The following is a 12030-nucleotide window of genomic DNA, read 5'->3' on the forward strand; positions in this document are numbered from 1 at the left end:
CACACAGACAAACAACCATCCGCGCTCACACCTTGGGACAATTTAGAGTGTTCAATCAGCCTGCCACGCATGTTTTTGGAATGTGGGAGGAAACCGGAGCACCCGCGGAAAACCCACGCAGGCCCGGGGAGAACATGCAAACTCCACACAGGGAGGCCGGTGCTGGAATCGAACCCGGTACCTCTGCACTGCACTCACATTTATTTGGAAATTCCCCAATCCACGTGAAGTAACTGGACTACTCCAAAAGAAATTTTTGAAATCCCATTACATTTTTTAAACAGCCTTAAATACACTTAAAACAACTCAAACAACACTTTAACGTGTTCACAAGAGTCTTATAATTAAAAAGCCAACAGCATTTCAAGACAAAATGTGTTTGGTAAAAAGTATTACTTTTCCTCTTCCCATAAAAAGTGCTTGCACTGAGGGAAGCCATTTTCTTACTTTTTCTAACCCCTACAAATTTGGTATCATTGGAAAGCACTGAATGTCCTCTTTAGAGTAACAAAGGAGTTAATGCGATTGGAGGCACTGGGTGGGAGATATTTAGGTTCACAAATGTCCTCTACAGAGGACAAATTTGAACTACTGGTAGTAAGGAGGATATACAGTCATACCTGTCAACTTTTCGGAGCGCCAACCTGTATAAACTACCAAAAAAAATCCTTATAAAGAGCAAAAAATCCTTATAACATACCAAAGCATTTTTACAGGTCAAAATAACGGCAGAAAAAACCCCACAAAATTTTCAATGATATTTATTGTAGATCTCCATAATACAATGTCTGGTTAATGTCTAATCATCATTCTACTTAGTGGCATTACTGTGTTCAGAGTTGTATTCCTGCGTTACTTTTTTCACCAACTCCAAATATTGAAAACACAGAAAAAAATAGCCATTCAGCACTCAGGTTTCAACTAAGAACCAACTAGGAACCACGTGATTTACTGGAAAGTTACCGGAAATGAAAGCATTCGAGTAGACTAGCACCATTCTGGGCAAAAGCAAACGGAACTACCCGTTAGGGGGGGACGGAAATTTTCAGAATCCGTATGATTTGTGCGATACGGCCATATATGTAAGATTCACCACAAAATATGTATGAACTATGGCTAAACCGTATGTACAGGTATGTACAGTATATATATATATACTGTATACAGTATATATATAAAGAATGTCACACGCACTGTATATAAACTTGGCATACTTGATTTCAGTGCTTAAGGAGACATATGATTCAAATTTGTCTCCATAGAACTATTTGACTTCAAAATATATTTTACATTGGACTTGTCTCCCATAGTTATGTTCCATGTGAACTATATTGGAAATAAATCCACATCATAAATTAGAGGAAGGCTTTGAAAAACATACCCAATGTCTCCTCCTCATTTGGGGTCATGGATGTTTTTGGAGGGGGAATCATCTGAATCAGTCAGTTTTTTCCTCCCATAAAACAGATCAGAAATGTAGTCTTCTTGCAACAAATGCATTTTTAGGCAATAACTCAATAACTTGTGTGTCTGTGTGTGTGTGCGTGTGTGCGCGCGCGCGCGCGTGCGTTTGCATGTGCGCGTGTGTGTGTGTCGCAAGCCTGGCACCCGCTCAGCGATTCTGGAAAATTCAGAGTCTGATTAAACCCTTCTGACTAGGGATGAATATCATTCATATCAACTCACATAAGGATTTTGACGATACTACTACTCTCCAAAATATTACTTATGAATCCAATACAGTCTTCTTAGCAGTCTTTTTTTGTTTATAAAAACACTAAAATGGAATCAGCATAAACACTGTATTTTTAAATAAATTAACTCATTTTGCAGCTGTAGCATTAATGTAAAATGCCACAAAAACATTTTCCCGAAAAATAACCATTTTGAAAAAAAAATCACTGTGTTAAACATTATAAAAACATTTAGTGCAAAAGGAAACAGCGGTGTTGAATTGCTGAAAGACAAGGCAGCAATAGATTGTCTCGCTGCCACATCTTCTCAACTCTGTTCGCTCGTCGCGCCGACTGTGCATGAGGTACTTATTTCAATCATGCATAGAAAGCTCTAGCGGTCGAATTGTCATTCATCTGTCCCTCTTCAGGCATTACCGATCAAACCAGGAATCTAAAAATGTGGGTAACGGTTGGATTGAATGTAAATTGAATTGTCACGCCTGATGCTACGTTAGCATGGCAACAGAGCTAACCAATACAACATATTCCATCTTGCGCTTTACAAGTCTACGTGAGTAAAACCTCAGTGTTCCGAGCCTTCACGAAGATGCTCGCTGCTAAGTTGGTGGCCTGGCCTCCCAAGCCGAAGACACGTTTACGTTGCGGCTTCCAGGCCCGAGTAGGTTTGGCTCATACGACACTTGAGTCACCACTGTTACACCCATACCCAACCCTTACATGAATATATCCATATAAACTCTATGGGGTTATATCGCGCAGTGCATATTTTTATAAGACTATGAATCATATTTTAATTTGATCACACAGCACCATGCGAGCATAGGAAAAAGCCATGCCTCTTTTGCGCTTCACTGGTGAGGGCCGAGGTGGCTCAGTCATTACTGATTGGATGAATATGTTGATTATAGTACAAGTTTAGAAACAAGATCAGTGATGTAAAAGTTTCAAAATAACATTTATATAACCTACATAAAGAGAAAATAAGTGAGTTATTTGTCCAAAATCTGTTAAGGGTGGGGGGCATCAAAAGTCTTAATGTAGAGGTCTTTAAAAATTTATCCCTAAGGTCAGTTTAGTACCGGGGACGGGGTCCCCAGCTTCAGACCAAAGTCAGCTTTATCAAATGGCTCAAAGGAGGCCCCAAAAATAGTTTGGTCACCTGTTAAACATGGTCAATTTTTACGATGAAAAAATCTTGTTGCCTGATCGATCTATCCATTTTCCGATCTGCTCATCCTCACAAGGGTCACGGCGGAAGCTGGAGCCCATCCCAGCCGTCCTCGGGCAGTAGGCGGGGGGCACCCTGAACCGGTTGCCAGCCAACACAATTGGAAAGCTGAATGAAGCTTGCACTGTTGCTAAACTTCAGAAAGGGAAGAACAATTGTTGAATCTGAATTTACTGCCGGTATTTATACATGTTCTCAATACCACACTGCTCCTGTACATCACCTCGCGATGCAGGATCGTCGTACCACACCCCACACCCATTCATACAATGTGTGACCAAGATCTGAACAAAGCCACTCTTGTCTTCTCATGATTCATCATCCTGAAATCATACCCGCAGCCATAAGACTGACTGAGGAAGTATGTGAAGCCCTTTCTTAATATTTTTAAATAAATAATAATAATAATGCATTTTATTTTTAAAGAGCTTTTCATAGTACTCAAAGACACTTTAAGACACAAAGACACTTTACAAGAGTTTACAACACGGGAGAAAAATGTACACTTTAAAGGAAAGCATACACAATTTAAAACAAACGCATTTTGAAAAATAAATTACACCCAATACATATTTATACGTTTTGGCACTTAATATTAGTGTTTTTGTCCAAATATTTTCGGTAAATATGAGATTCAACTTGTTTTATAGAGTGAAAGTTTATGGGTGTTCATTAACTTGCCTTGGGATCTGCGGTGACCTGCATGGAAAAAAATGCCATGTGACTATTAAAATTATTTTAAAATATATTGTGCTTGAAAATCATTTCCAAGTCTCATTGGTGAGCCTCCAGCATTTAGACCACAAGCTTGTATTGACACATTTGGTAAATTGTACATGTTTATTGAAGTTGTAAGATCCTATAATTTTGGCATATGTGACATCCAGTGATGCTATGCTGGGATTTGAATCCAAGTTGGACCAAAACTAAAAAGTGGTCTTTTTGGAGTTTTAATGTGATATGTTTGTAAATGTAGACATTATCCAATATTACAGGATAATCAGCAATGTGACATGCACATTTTGAAGTCACATTTTTCCTTATTTCGATCCGTGGGATGTCCAGTTGTCTCATCTGCGTTGTCATCTCGGTCACTGTGGCCACACATCATATTCATGGGATGGATTATGTGTAATCGCAGCTAGACAGAGATTGAGGGTGAACGGGAAAGGAATGCATGGGGGATGGATGGAGAGATGAAAGGAGAAAAATGGAGAAAGGGCTGTCAGGGATAATGGAGTAGTAGCATTTATCAAACTGCAAATCTCTATGTGGGAAAGGAGGCACGGAGACACCGGCAGGGAGGCAAAGACTGAGGATTTAAACACTGACAGAGGACATCCAGCATGATGGGTGAGTGGACAAGGCAGAGGTCAGCCTTCGTTCCATGAGACCTTTCTCACGAGGAACACCCCGGTATAGATAAGCAACGTCTTGCATCCATTAATGGAATTACAAAATGGGCTGTTCTATTTCCAGGCAATCGTAGATTATCACGTTGTTATTTATTTTTTTTTAGGTGGGGTTTTCGTATGGCTTCCCGTCCCCTGAAAATGATGCATTTTCAAAGTTGGAATGCATGATTTCAGTTAGAGGAACATTTTGTGATATTTAAATTTTAACATTGCATGAGTGAGTGAAGCGTCGTATTTGCATGCATGCTAATTTTGGTTTCTGTGGTGCAACAAAGTGACTCATTTGGGTGGGTACAGTGAGTGATATGCGATATATCACGACGATAAATTCTTCACTTAAAAAAAATGGCAGAGACCTGCTGAGCGGCACCCTCGGAATGTGAATGAGAGAGTAGTCCGTATGTTGTGTGGATGTACGCGTGTGTCTGTCAGGGTGTTTTCCCAGACTTTTTAGCCTTCCCCCTGTTTGACCCTGTTTTATGGTCCTTTTACAGCCCCTGCATACTGTAGCCATCTAGAATCTCTTCTCTAGGGCTCTGTTCCCCTCATCAACCTTTTCTTAGATCCCCAGGCAGGGTCAGCTGGCCTTTAATACCTCCCCTCAAAGACCTCATCCGCGCACTTTCAGGAGCGGTTTCTGCGGTTTCCCATCCATTGAGAGACAATGTTTTTAGGACTCCCAAATCCAACTTAAGGAGAAAAAAATTATTATTGTTTTACACACACACACACACACACACACACACACACACACACACACACACACATATATACTGTATAGATATATCTATATATCAATATCTATCTATCTATCGACCTAATATATATATATATATATATATATATATATATATATATATATATATATATATATACACACACACACACACAATAGAGAGAGTACAATAGAGAGAGAGAGAGAGACGCATATCTATACATATGCGCTTTCGGCATATCGGTGCAAGGACACACTATAAGGTACTGATGATGTAACATCTACTCGTCGCCAGCACCAGCCACATAATTAAATCTTCAAATATTATACAGTGGAGAATAGGGTAGAGACAGAGCCAGCCTGTGGAAAAAAACTGCTGAGAAACATTCATTATGCATTTTCCATGAAAAATGGGGGGATATCCCCCCCCTCCACCCAAGGGGGAAAAAAAATCCACAAATCCATGAGTTCGAAAGCACTTTGAAAATGTAAGCATGAGTCGTTATGTTTAAAAATATGATATTCAAATGTTTTCAAAGGGGAATGTTTAATGATACACGTTTATTGTTCTTCTATAAAAGTGGGTCACAACTTAGCAACATTCATACAAAAATATGCATCGCAGGGTGTCAACAGTTGAGGACCGGTGTATTAAACTACAAATGTATTTATAGACCATGAACTTGGGTTATGTAATGGGCATACTAGATCCACATTCATTATGTCTGTTTATTTTGGATACATTATATGCTCGTCTGCTCTGCCTTCTGGTTATTCCGGCTACTCCACACCACAAAGTTGGTCATATGTCATGTACTGTATGTACATTGTTTTGAGTCGTAAGTAGGACAGGGATACTTCCTGAAATGCACACAATTTACACAGACTCGAATATGCGCATCCACCTTCACTTCCTTTGCATTTGATATTTTCCTTTGCATTGAAAGTGTGTTTGTGTGTATTCAATCCCTGGATTGCGCGTTGGTTCAATGCGTGACAAGCTGATCTACAACAGCAGTACTTTTACAGCTCACTTGCAAACAACACAAACTTGTAGTTTGAGATAATGATATGGTTTTACTTTGTGTCGCACCCTTAACTTGTCATTAGTGCATCGAAGTGTCTTTGACTGTGGACTGCTGACTTGAAAGGAATATGATGAATAGGCACATTATAGTCAACATTTCCAAAGAACAAAACCATTGCAAATGAAACAATCATTGGCACTCATATTCACACCCACAGGCAGCTTAGGCTTCAACAAACCTCCCCCTGCCAGCACGGGGAGAACATGCCAACCCCACATAGGAAGTTCACAGCCCAGATTTGAACCTACAACCTCTGAACTGTGACATGGAATTGCTCACCTGTCATCCATCGTGCCACACTACAAAATAAATTTAGAACTGTAAAATAAAACGGTGGCCATACAGTACCTCTCAGTATGTTCTTTTTTCCAAACACCTTTGGGCTTGTATGTTTAACTGTACTGTAGGTACTGAAATATGATATTTTTTTAAATTTTATTTTTGATGGCTCGCAGATGAGAGCACTCAATACCGTCAACATGAAAACAGGATAAACTTAACAGCCACTTTTCAATGTCTGCATACCAATTCAGAGCCTCCTTCCCAGTTCGAGGCAGCTTGTTTTGGCCTATGATCAATGATGTGGGACCAGCCTCACTCCCGGATGATGAAAGAAAACAGTGACCTGACCTTTGGTTGAAACATATAAAATTTTAAATGGAAAACATCTTAACACGCTCCCGTAATAAAAAAAGAAATGTTGCATTCCAAGATGGAAATATAATGCAAGTACTCTGCTGCTTACAGTAATGAATGCAGTGTTTAAAAAAAAAACCTGGCCATGCTAGCTCCACTTTTAATTGTGCTATTCATTCCCTTTGGAGAATGAGCAACAAGATGAAACATAGTTGGGAGGGAAAATATTTTCTTTTAAAATGAGTTATCTGCAAAATAGAAAGAGCGCACGTCATAAATTATCTACTCATATTGTCTTAAATCAGGCCAGGCTGTGGAAGGGCTTCCTCTGTTCGAAGTGCACCGCTGCAAACAAAAACCATTGGAACTGCATTAGAACACCTCAGTGGAAAGATCCGTTTCATTTTTAATGCTCACGGAACACTGACTTTCAAAACAATCCAAACCGCTACAGTTGAGAATCAGGATAAACTTCCGGTGATTATTTATTATTGTTTTTTTTTTTTTTTTTGTGGGTGGGGGGTTGAATCGGTGATGCAGCTGAAACATATTCTCTTCCACACACAGTTACATACATACATCTGATAAAAATTCGCAAAAACAAATATATACACATGTGGTCTTACAAACGCAGTACTCAAGTCATGCAGTCTACAAGTGGATTACTCATTAAATAAGCCAGCAAACTGTATAAGGTGTTACCTCGAATGCAATGCTTCATAACCTTGTTAGATGTACCGATCCCAACGAGTTCATATGCTCATTCACTGAACCCTTCATTATTGTAAAACTAAATTTAATGATTTTTTTTTATAAATTCAAGACATTAAAAAAACACATTTTCAAAACATTAGTATAATTTTTTTTAAATTGTGCACAAAATGAATGATGGGCAAGTGGGCGGGTCATTAGTAATTGACATGTTGAGTCAGGTGTATCTTAACCTCCATGACAGAGGCTTCGTCGAACCCCTGAGACCGATTCACCGAACTCAATGGGTTCAATCGACCCCAGGTTAAGAACCACTGCTCTAATGTGTACATTATTCTAACTGATGACTTCAAAAAGTACACTTTACACTGATCTGATCGACTACATCAAAATCGAGGGATATTTTGCATTTCATGCAAACTCTTGAATTGACTGTAATGTCATAATTTGTGCGATATATCAGTGGTGTCATTGATAAATCCACAAAATAAGAATATTAGAGCAAACACAACCTCATTCGTTCCGGGGTCACCCTGTGCTGCCATAGTGTGTATGTGGGCCCAAAAGCTAATCTATTTGTACTCTTGTCATGTGTCTTGTGAGCCAAAAGCATTTGCGCTGGGAGGCGGAAGTTCCCCCTCCACCCACTCGACCATCCAATCACACAAAACGTTCATGTATTTAAAAAAAAAAAATGATGCCGGTAAAAAATCCGCAAGCCATCTTATTTATCCAAAAAACAAAAACACCTGGCGACCTTAACGTGCATTCTAATTTCAACATCTGTTTTATTCAAAATAGTTTTCATCAATCAATGTTACTCAAGTTTTTGAACTTCTGGCCGCTCACATTTAGCCAGTCACAGCTGCAACCAGTAGGCAGGCTTCAGCAAACCACGGCACACGCGCTAAACTTTTTCAGCAAACTTTTTTTTTCGCTATTACGTATAAAGTCAATACAATTTACGTAGATGAGGCCAAATGTGTACAGCGACACCAGAGTCAAACGGCTTCAAGTATGTGCTTACATCATCACATACACGGCACATAAACAGCAAGTAAAAAGAGGACAAACTATGAAGGACAAAAAATGGAAAAACAATGAATGACAAAATAATCATTGCGCTCTGTGGGCACCAAGACTTGTACAATACAGCCAGCTTGTTTACAGCTGTTGGACCGAGCAATAGTTTTCGCAAACTCCCCGGCCACCCGAATGACTCGTGATGTTTATGCATTTGTTATTTTTCATTCCTGTCAGAGAAGGAAATGTATCTTTTGTTTTTCCAAACTTGTTGATCGCTGATTGACCCCAAAAATCCTAATCGCGTCAAGCCGGTTAGGAACCTTTTTAAAAATCACTTAATGCTTGAAAAAAAAACATGTAGAGTATATGAGCAGGCCACATCTTGAAAATAGAGATTCATGTTCAGAGGAACGAGAGCCGATAATAATTTGGTTAATACTTAAAAGCTCAATATAAAATTAATAGTCTCAACAGAATATTTGAGGAATCCTCAAAGGTCGGGTGGGTTTTTATAATTATTTTTTATTATTATATATATTTTTTGTTATTGATATTACCTTCATGGCAACGTTGAACAGGATAAACCGTACAAAAATAATGGAACGATGGATGACAGTTTTATCATACTATAATATCACAAATGTCAAATGCAATTAACCATTGAGACTTCCACCTCAAATTGTGTTTGCGCTGAATTTGTTACGATGAAAATGAGCCCAAGGTGGGCAAATTATGTTGTTGCATTAAGTCCTATCACATCTGCATAAACATGTTGGAGTTGTACATTGAACCACAGAGGAAGTGCGAGATGATGCAATATCCATGCGCTAAGCGAATTCCCTTGTAATTAGAACAGGCAGAGACACAAGTGGGTCTTTTTTTCTGGATTTCTCTCTTCACTTAGCTTTTTCTTGCCCTCTCTGGCTCAGTCGTCCTCTCATCCATTCAGACTTTTTTCTCAGCCACTGAACTACTGCTGACCTCAGTAGTCTTGTCAGTGATAAATGCCTCCCCTCCTGTACTCCTGTAACTCCTCATCTCATTGAGGGGGAAAAAAAACCCCAGTCCGAGTTGAGATTGGAATCAGATCATTTGTAACATTAGCGTATAAAACAAAACATTTGTCATCATTTGTACTCTTAAGTGCTCTGCATGACCTTGTTTTCCTCTTAAAGAAAAGCAAAACATGCTCAAAAGTGCACGTCAGTGTTATTTATCTAACGTACCGTCAACATTTGTTTGCTGATAGATTTGTATCATTTAATGATACTCAGTTTAAGAGTGGAAGTCTTACTTTACTGATCCAGTATATGGCTTCTTTTATCCACCATAATTGCGTTATTAAAAAACAGCATCCCACATGTTGTTGACTGAATGGACTCCAGACATCAAGGCAGCCGTGCTGCCAGTTGGCACATCCACCGATGTAATTCACTCAACCGGTGGTTATCCTGTTACTTCTAAAAGATACAAGGTAAACCAGAGATTTATAGCAGCATATGTCTGAAGAGAGGAAGTAACATTTGATTCTTTTTACATCCGTTATCTGGAGCGCTGCAACGTTAAACTGCCCATCATGTTTTTGAACTTTCCAATGCTTTTCAATCAAATTCCCTCCCATGTTCACTATTTTTTTAAATGTCTTTTTCGGTGCTTTTTTCCCCCTTCACCATCAACATAGATGGAGCCACATGAAGTTGGCTCTTCTTTTTTTTCCTTTCTCTTCATTCAGTTATTTGGACACTCCCAACATGCACAGACATGCATGCTAAAAACTAGCCTTGCTCAACAGTGATTTATACTGGCGGCCGTCATCTGTCAGACGGCTCAAGCTAAGCCCCAGCAAAAGTGAAGGAAATCCTTTCAACTGAACGGCGTTGTAATTTTTGGCACCGCACAGATTCTCTCATCTCAGATATGGCTGAGATGCCACTGGCCAAAAGAACAGACACTGTCAGGCAGTTTTTTTTAATTTATTTTTTTGCAATTTGTCCTTTCCGACCTCAGCTAACCTGCAGTAGGCAGCTTCACATTTCTGCAGGGCTCCAAATGTCTCCCCTTAGGCCAGACAGTCACATCCCCCCTCTACTCCCGTCAGTGCTGAGGTCACTAAAAAAGTGGAGGTTGCCGCATTGGTGACTCACCGATTGTGTGAGCAGGCCAGCTTGAGGGGAGGGGGGAGGTGTTTTCGGGACTGATGTCTCCTGAGGGAGTAGATGGAGATAAAGACAAAATAGATAGGAGATGCATTAAATGGCGATGTGGGAAGCAGAAAGGTCAGCAAAGGGGACAAGACACATGAAAGAGTTCTTTGTGAAGGGGCCGCTTAAGCTCATCCCATTTACTTTCTATCCACAGAATTACTTTAAAGTAAAAGTATGTAGCATAATTTTAGCTGCAACGTGATTTTTAGGGTCACTGGCTTACAAGGAAAACTGATTCTGTCACAGCAGACCACCACTTTCTGACCTGTGTTGTTCATTGCTTTTACCCACGGGCACACTTAGTTGACATGCATTTTTTGTGAAGCATTCACTTCATTATCCATTAATCATGAGACATTACTATAATATACCCAAGGTAAACCATGTTTGTGTTGTGAAAGATGATCGGCTTTATTATGGTAGACTGGTGCCCGTGCGCTCAGCGTAAAAACGGACGGAACTTCAAGAAAGGCCCGTCCATATCTGAATATACTATAAATGTAATGTATAACGGATGCCAGTTTGAGTTGTATCTTCCATTGTGGTTACAAGGCAATTCGGCGAGCCGGCGGCCCAGACATTGCGCTCAGCGGTTAGTGCTCTGCGCCTGGCATAAAAATTGGGCTCTCTATGTACAACACAGCCACAACACAGTGCACTACAAAATTGTTGTTGCTGGAGATGTTGCTGCTATGCATACAACATCAATCGATGCTTAATCCTACGACTTTTGCACGGGCACAACATAACAGGGTTGTGCATTTTTCATTAAGTGACCAAAACACAACTTCGACCACAGGAAAAGGGTTTCATGGGTATTTTGCTTGTTTGGTTTTTGTGGCATCTTGAGGAATAAATGTCCATTTGTCTCGGTCAGAGTCATAGCTGGGCTTGGAGTCTATCTCAGCTGACTTGGGGTGGACTGGTCGCCCGTTCCAGTGAATCACAGGATAATTGTGCAGACTACACCGAGTGTGAATTCCGATGCCATCTGCATGAAAATCAACTATTAGAACCCCTACATTTTCAATAACTCACCGTTATCTATCTTTCTATAATCAAGCATAATCAAGAAAATGACACAAGACACCCCCCCTATGGTCATAGTGAATCAATAAGAAGACTGAAGTCCAGAAAGAGCTTTATGACTGTCCATAGTTTAGATCCTGAGCAGTCAACAAACCACAGGCTCGAAAAAAGAATGGAACAGCTCTGCACTAAATGGTGCAATCCAAAGCCCAAACGAACATCTTCCAAGTGGAACAGCCCTCTCAAGAAGGAACTGGGTGACATTAAATAGAGCTAGAACC

General features: G+C 39.9%; 2 protein-coding genes and 1 long non-coding RNA gene across 3 annotated transcripts in view; 2 read left to right on the forward strand and 1 right to left on the reverse strand.

Moving 5' to 3' along the window:
* alg6 (ALG6 alpha-1,3-glucosyltransferase) overlaps positions 1–12030 on the forward strand; it is a 273870-nt gene that overhangs the window by 126226 nt on the left and 135614 nt on the right. The window lies entirely within an intron of this gene.
* The window catches only part of ror1 (receptor tyrosine kinase-like orphan receptor 1), a 165606-nt gene that overhangs the window by 42991 nt on the left and 110585 nt on the right, over positions 1–12030 (forward strand). The window lies entirely within an intron of this gene.
* On the reverse strand, positions 746–1122 carry LOC127605751 (uncharacterized). Its single transcript, XR_007963647.1, has 2 exons — positions 964–1122; positions 746–847 (listed from the first exon to the last, which is right to left on the reverse strand). It is a non-coding gene; the product is annotated as an uncharacterized LOC127605751 (long non-coding RNA).

This window comes from Hippocampus zosterae, chromosome 8 (genome assembly GCF_025434085.1).
Source record: "Hippocampus zosterae strain Florida chromosome 8, ASM2543408v3, whole genome shotgun sequence".
Lineage (NCBI taxonomy): Eukaryota > Metazoa > Chordata > Actinopteri > Syngnathiformes > Syngnathidae > Hippocampus > Hippocampus zosterae.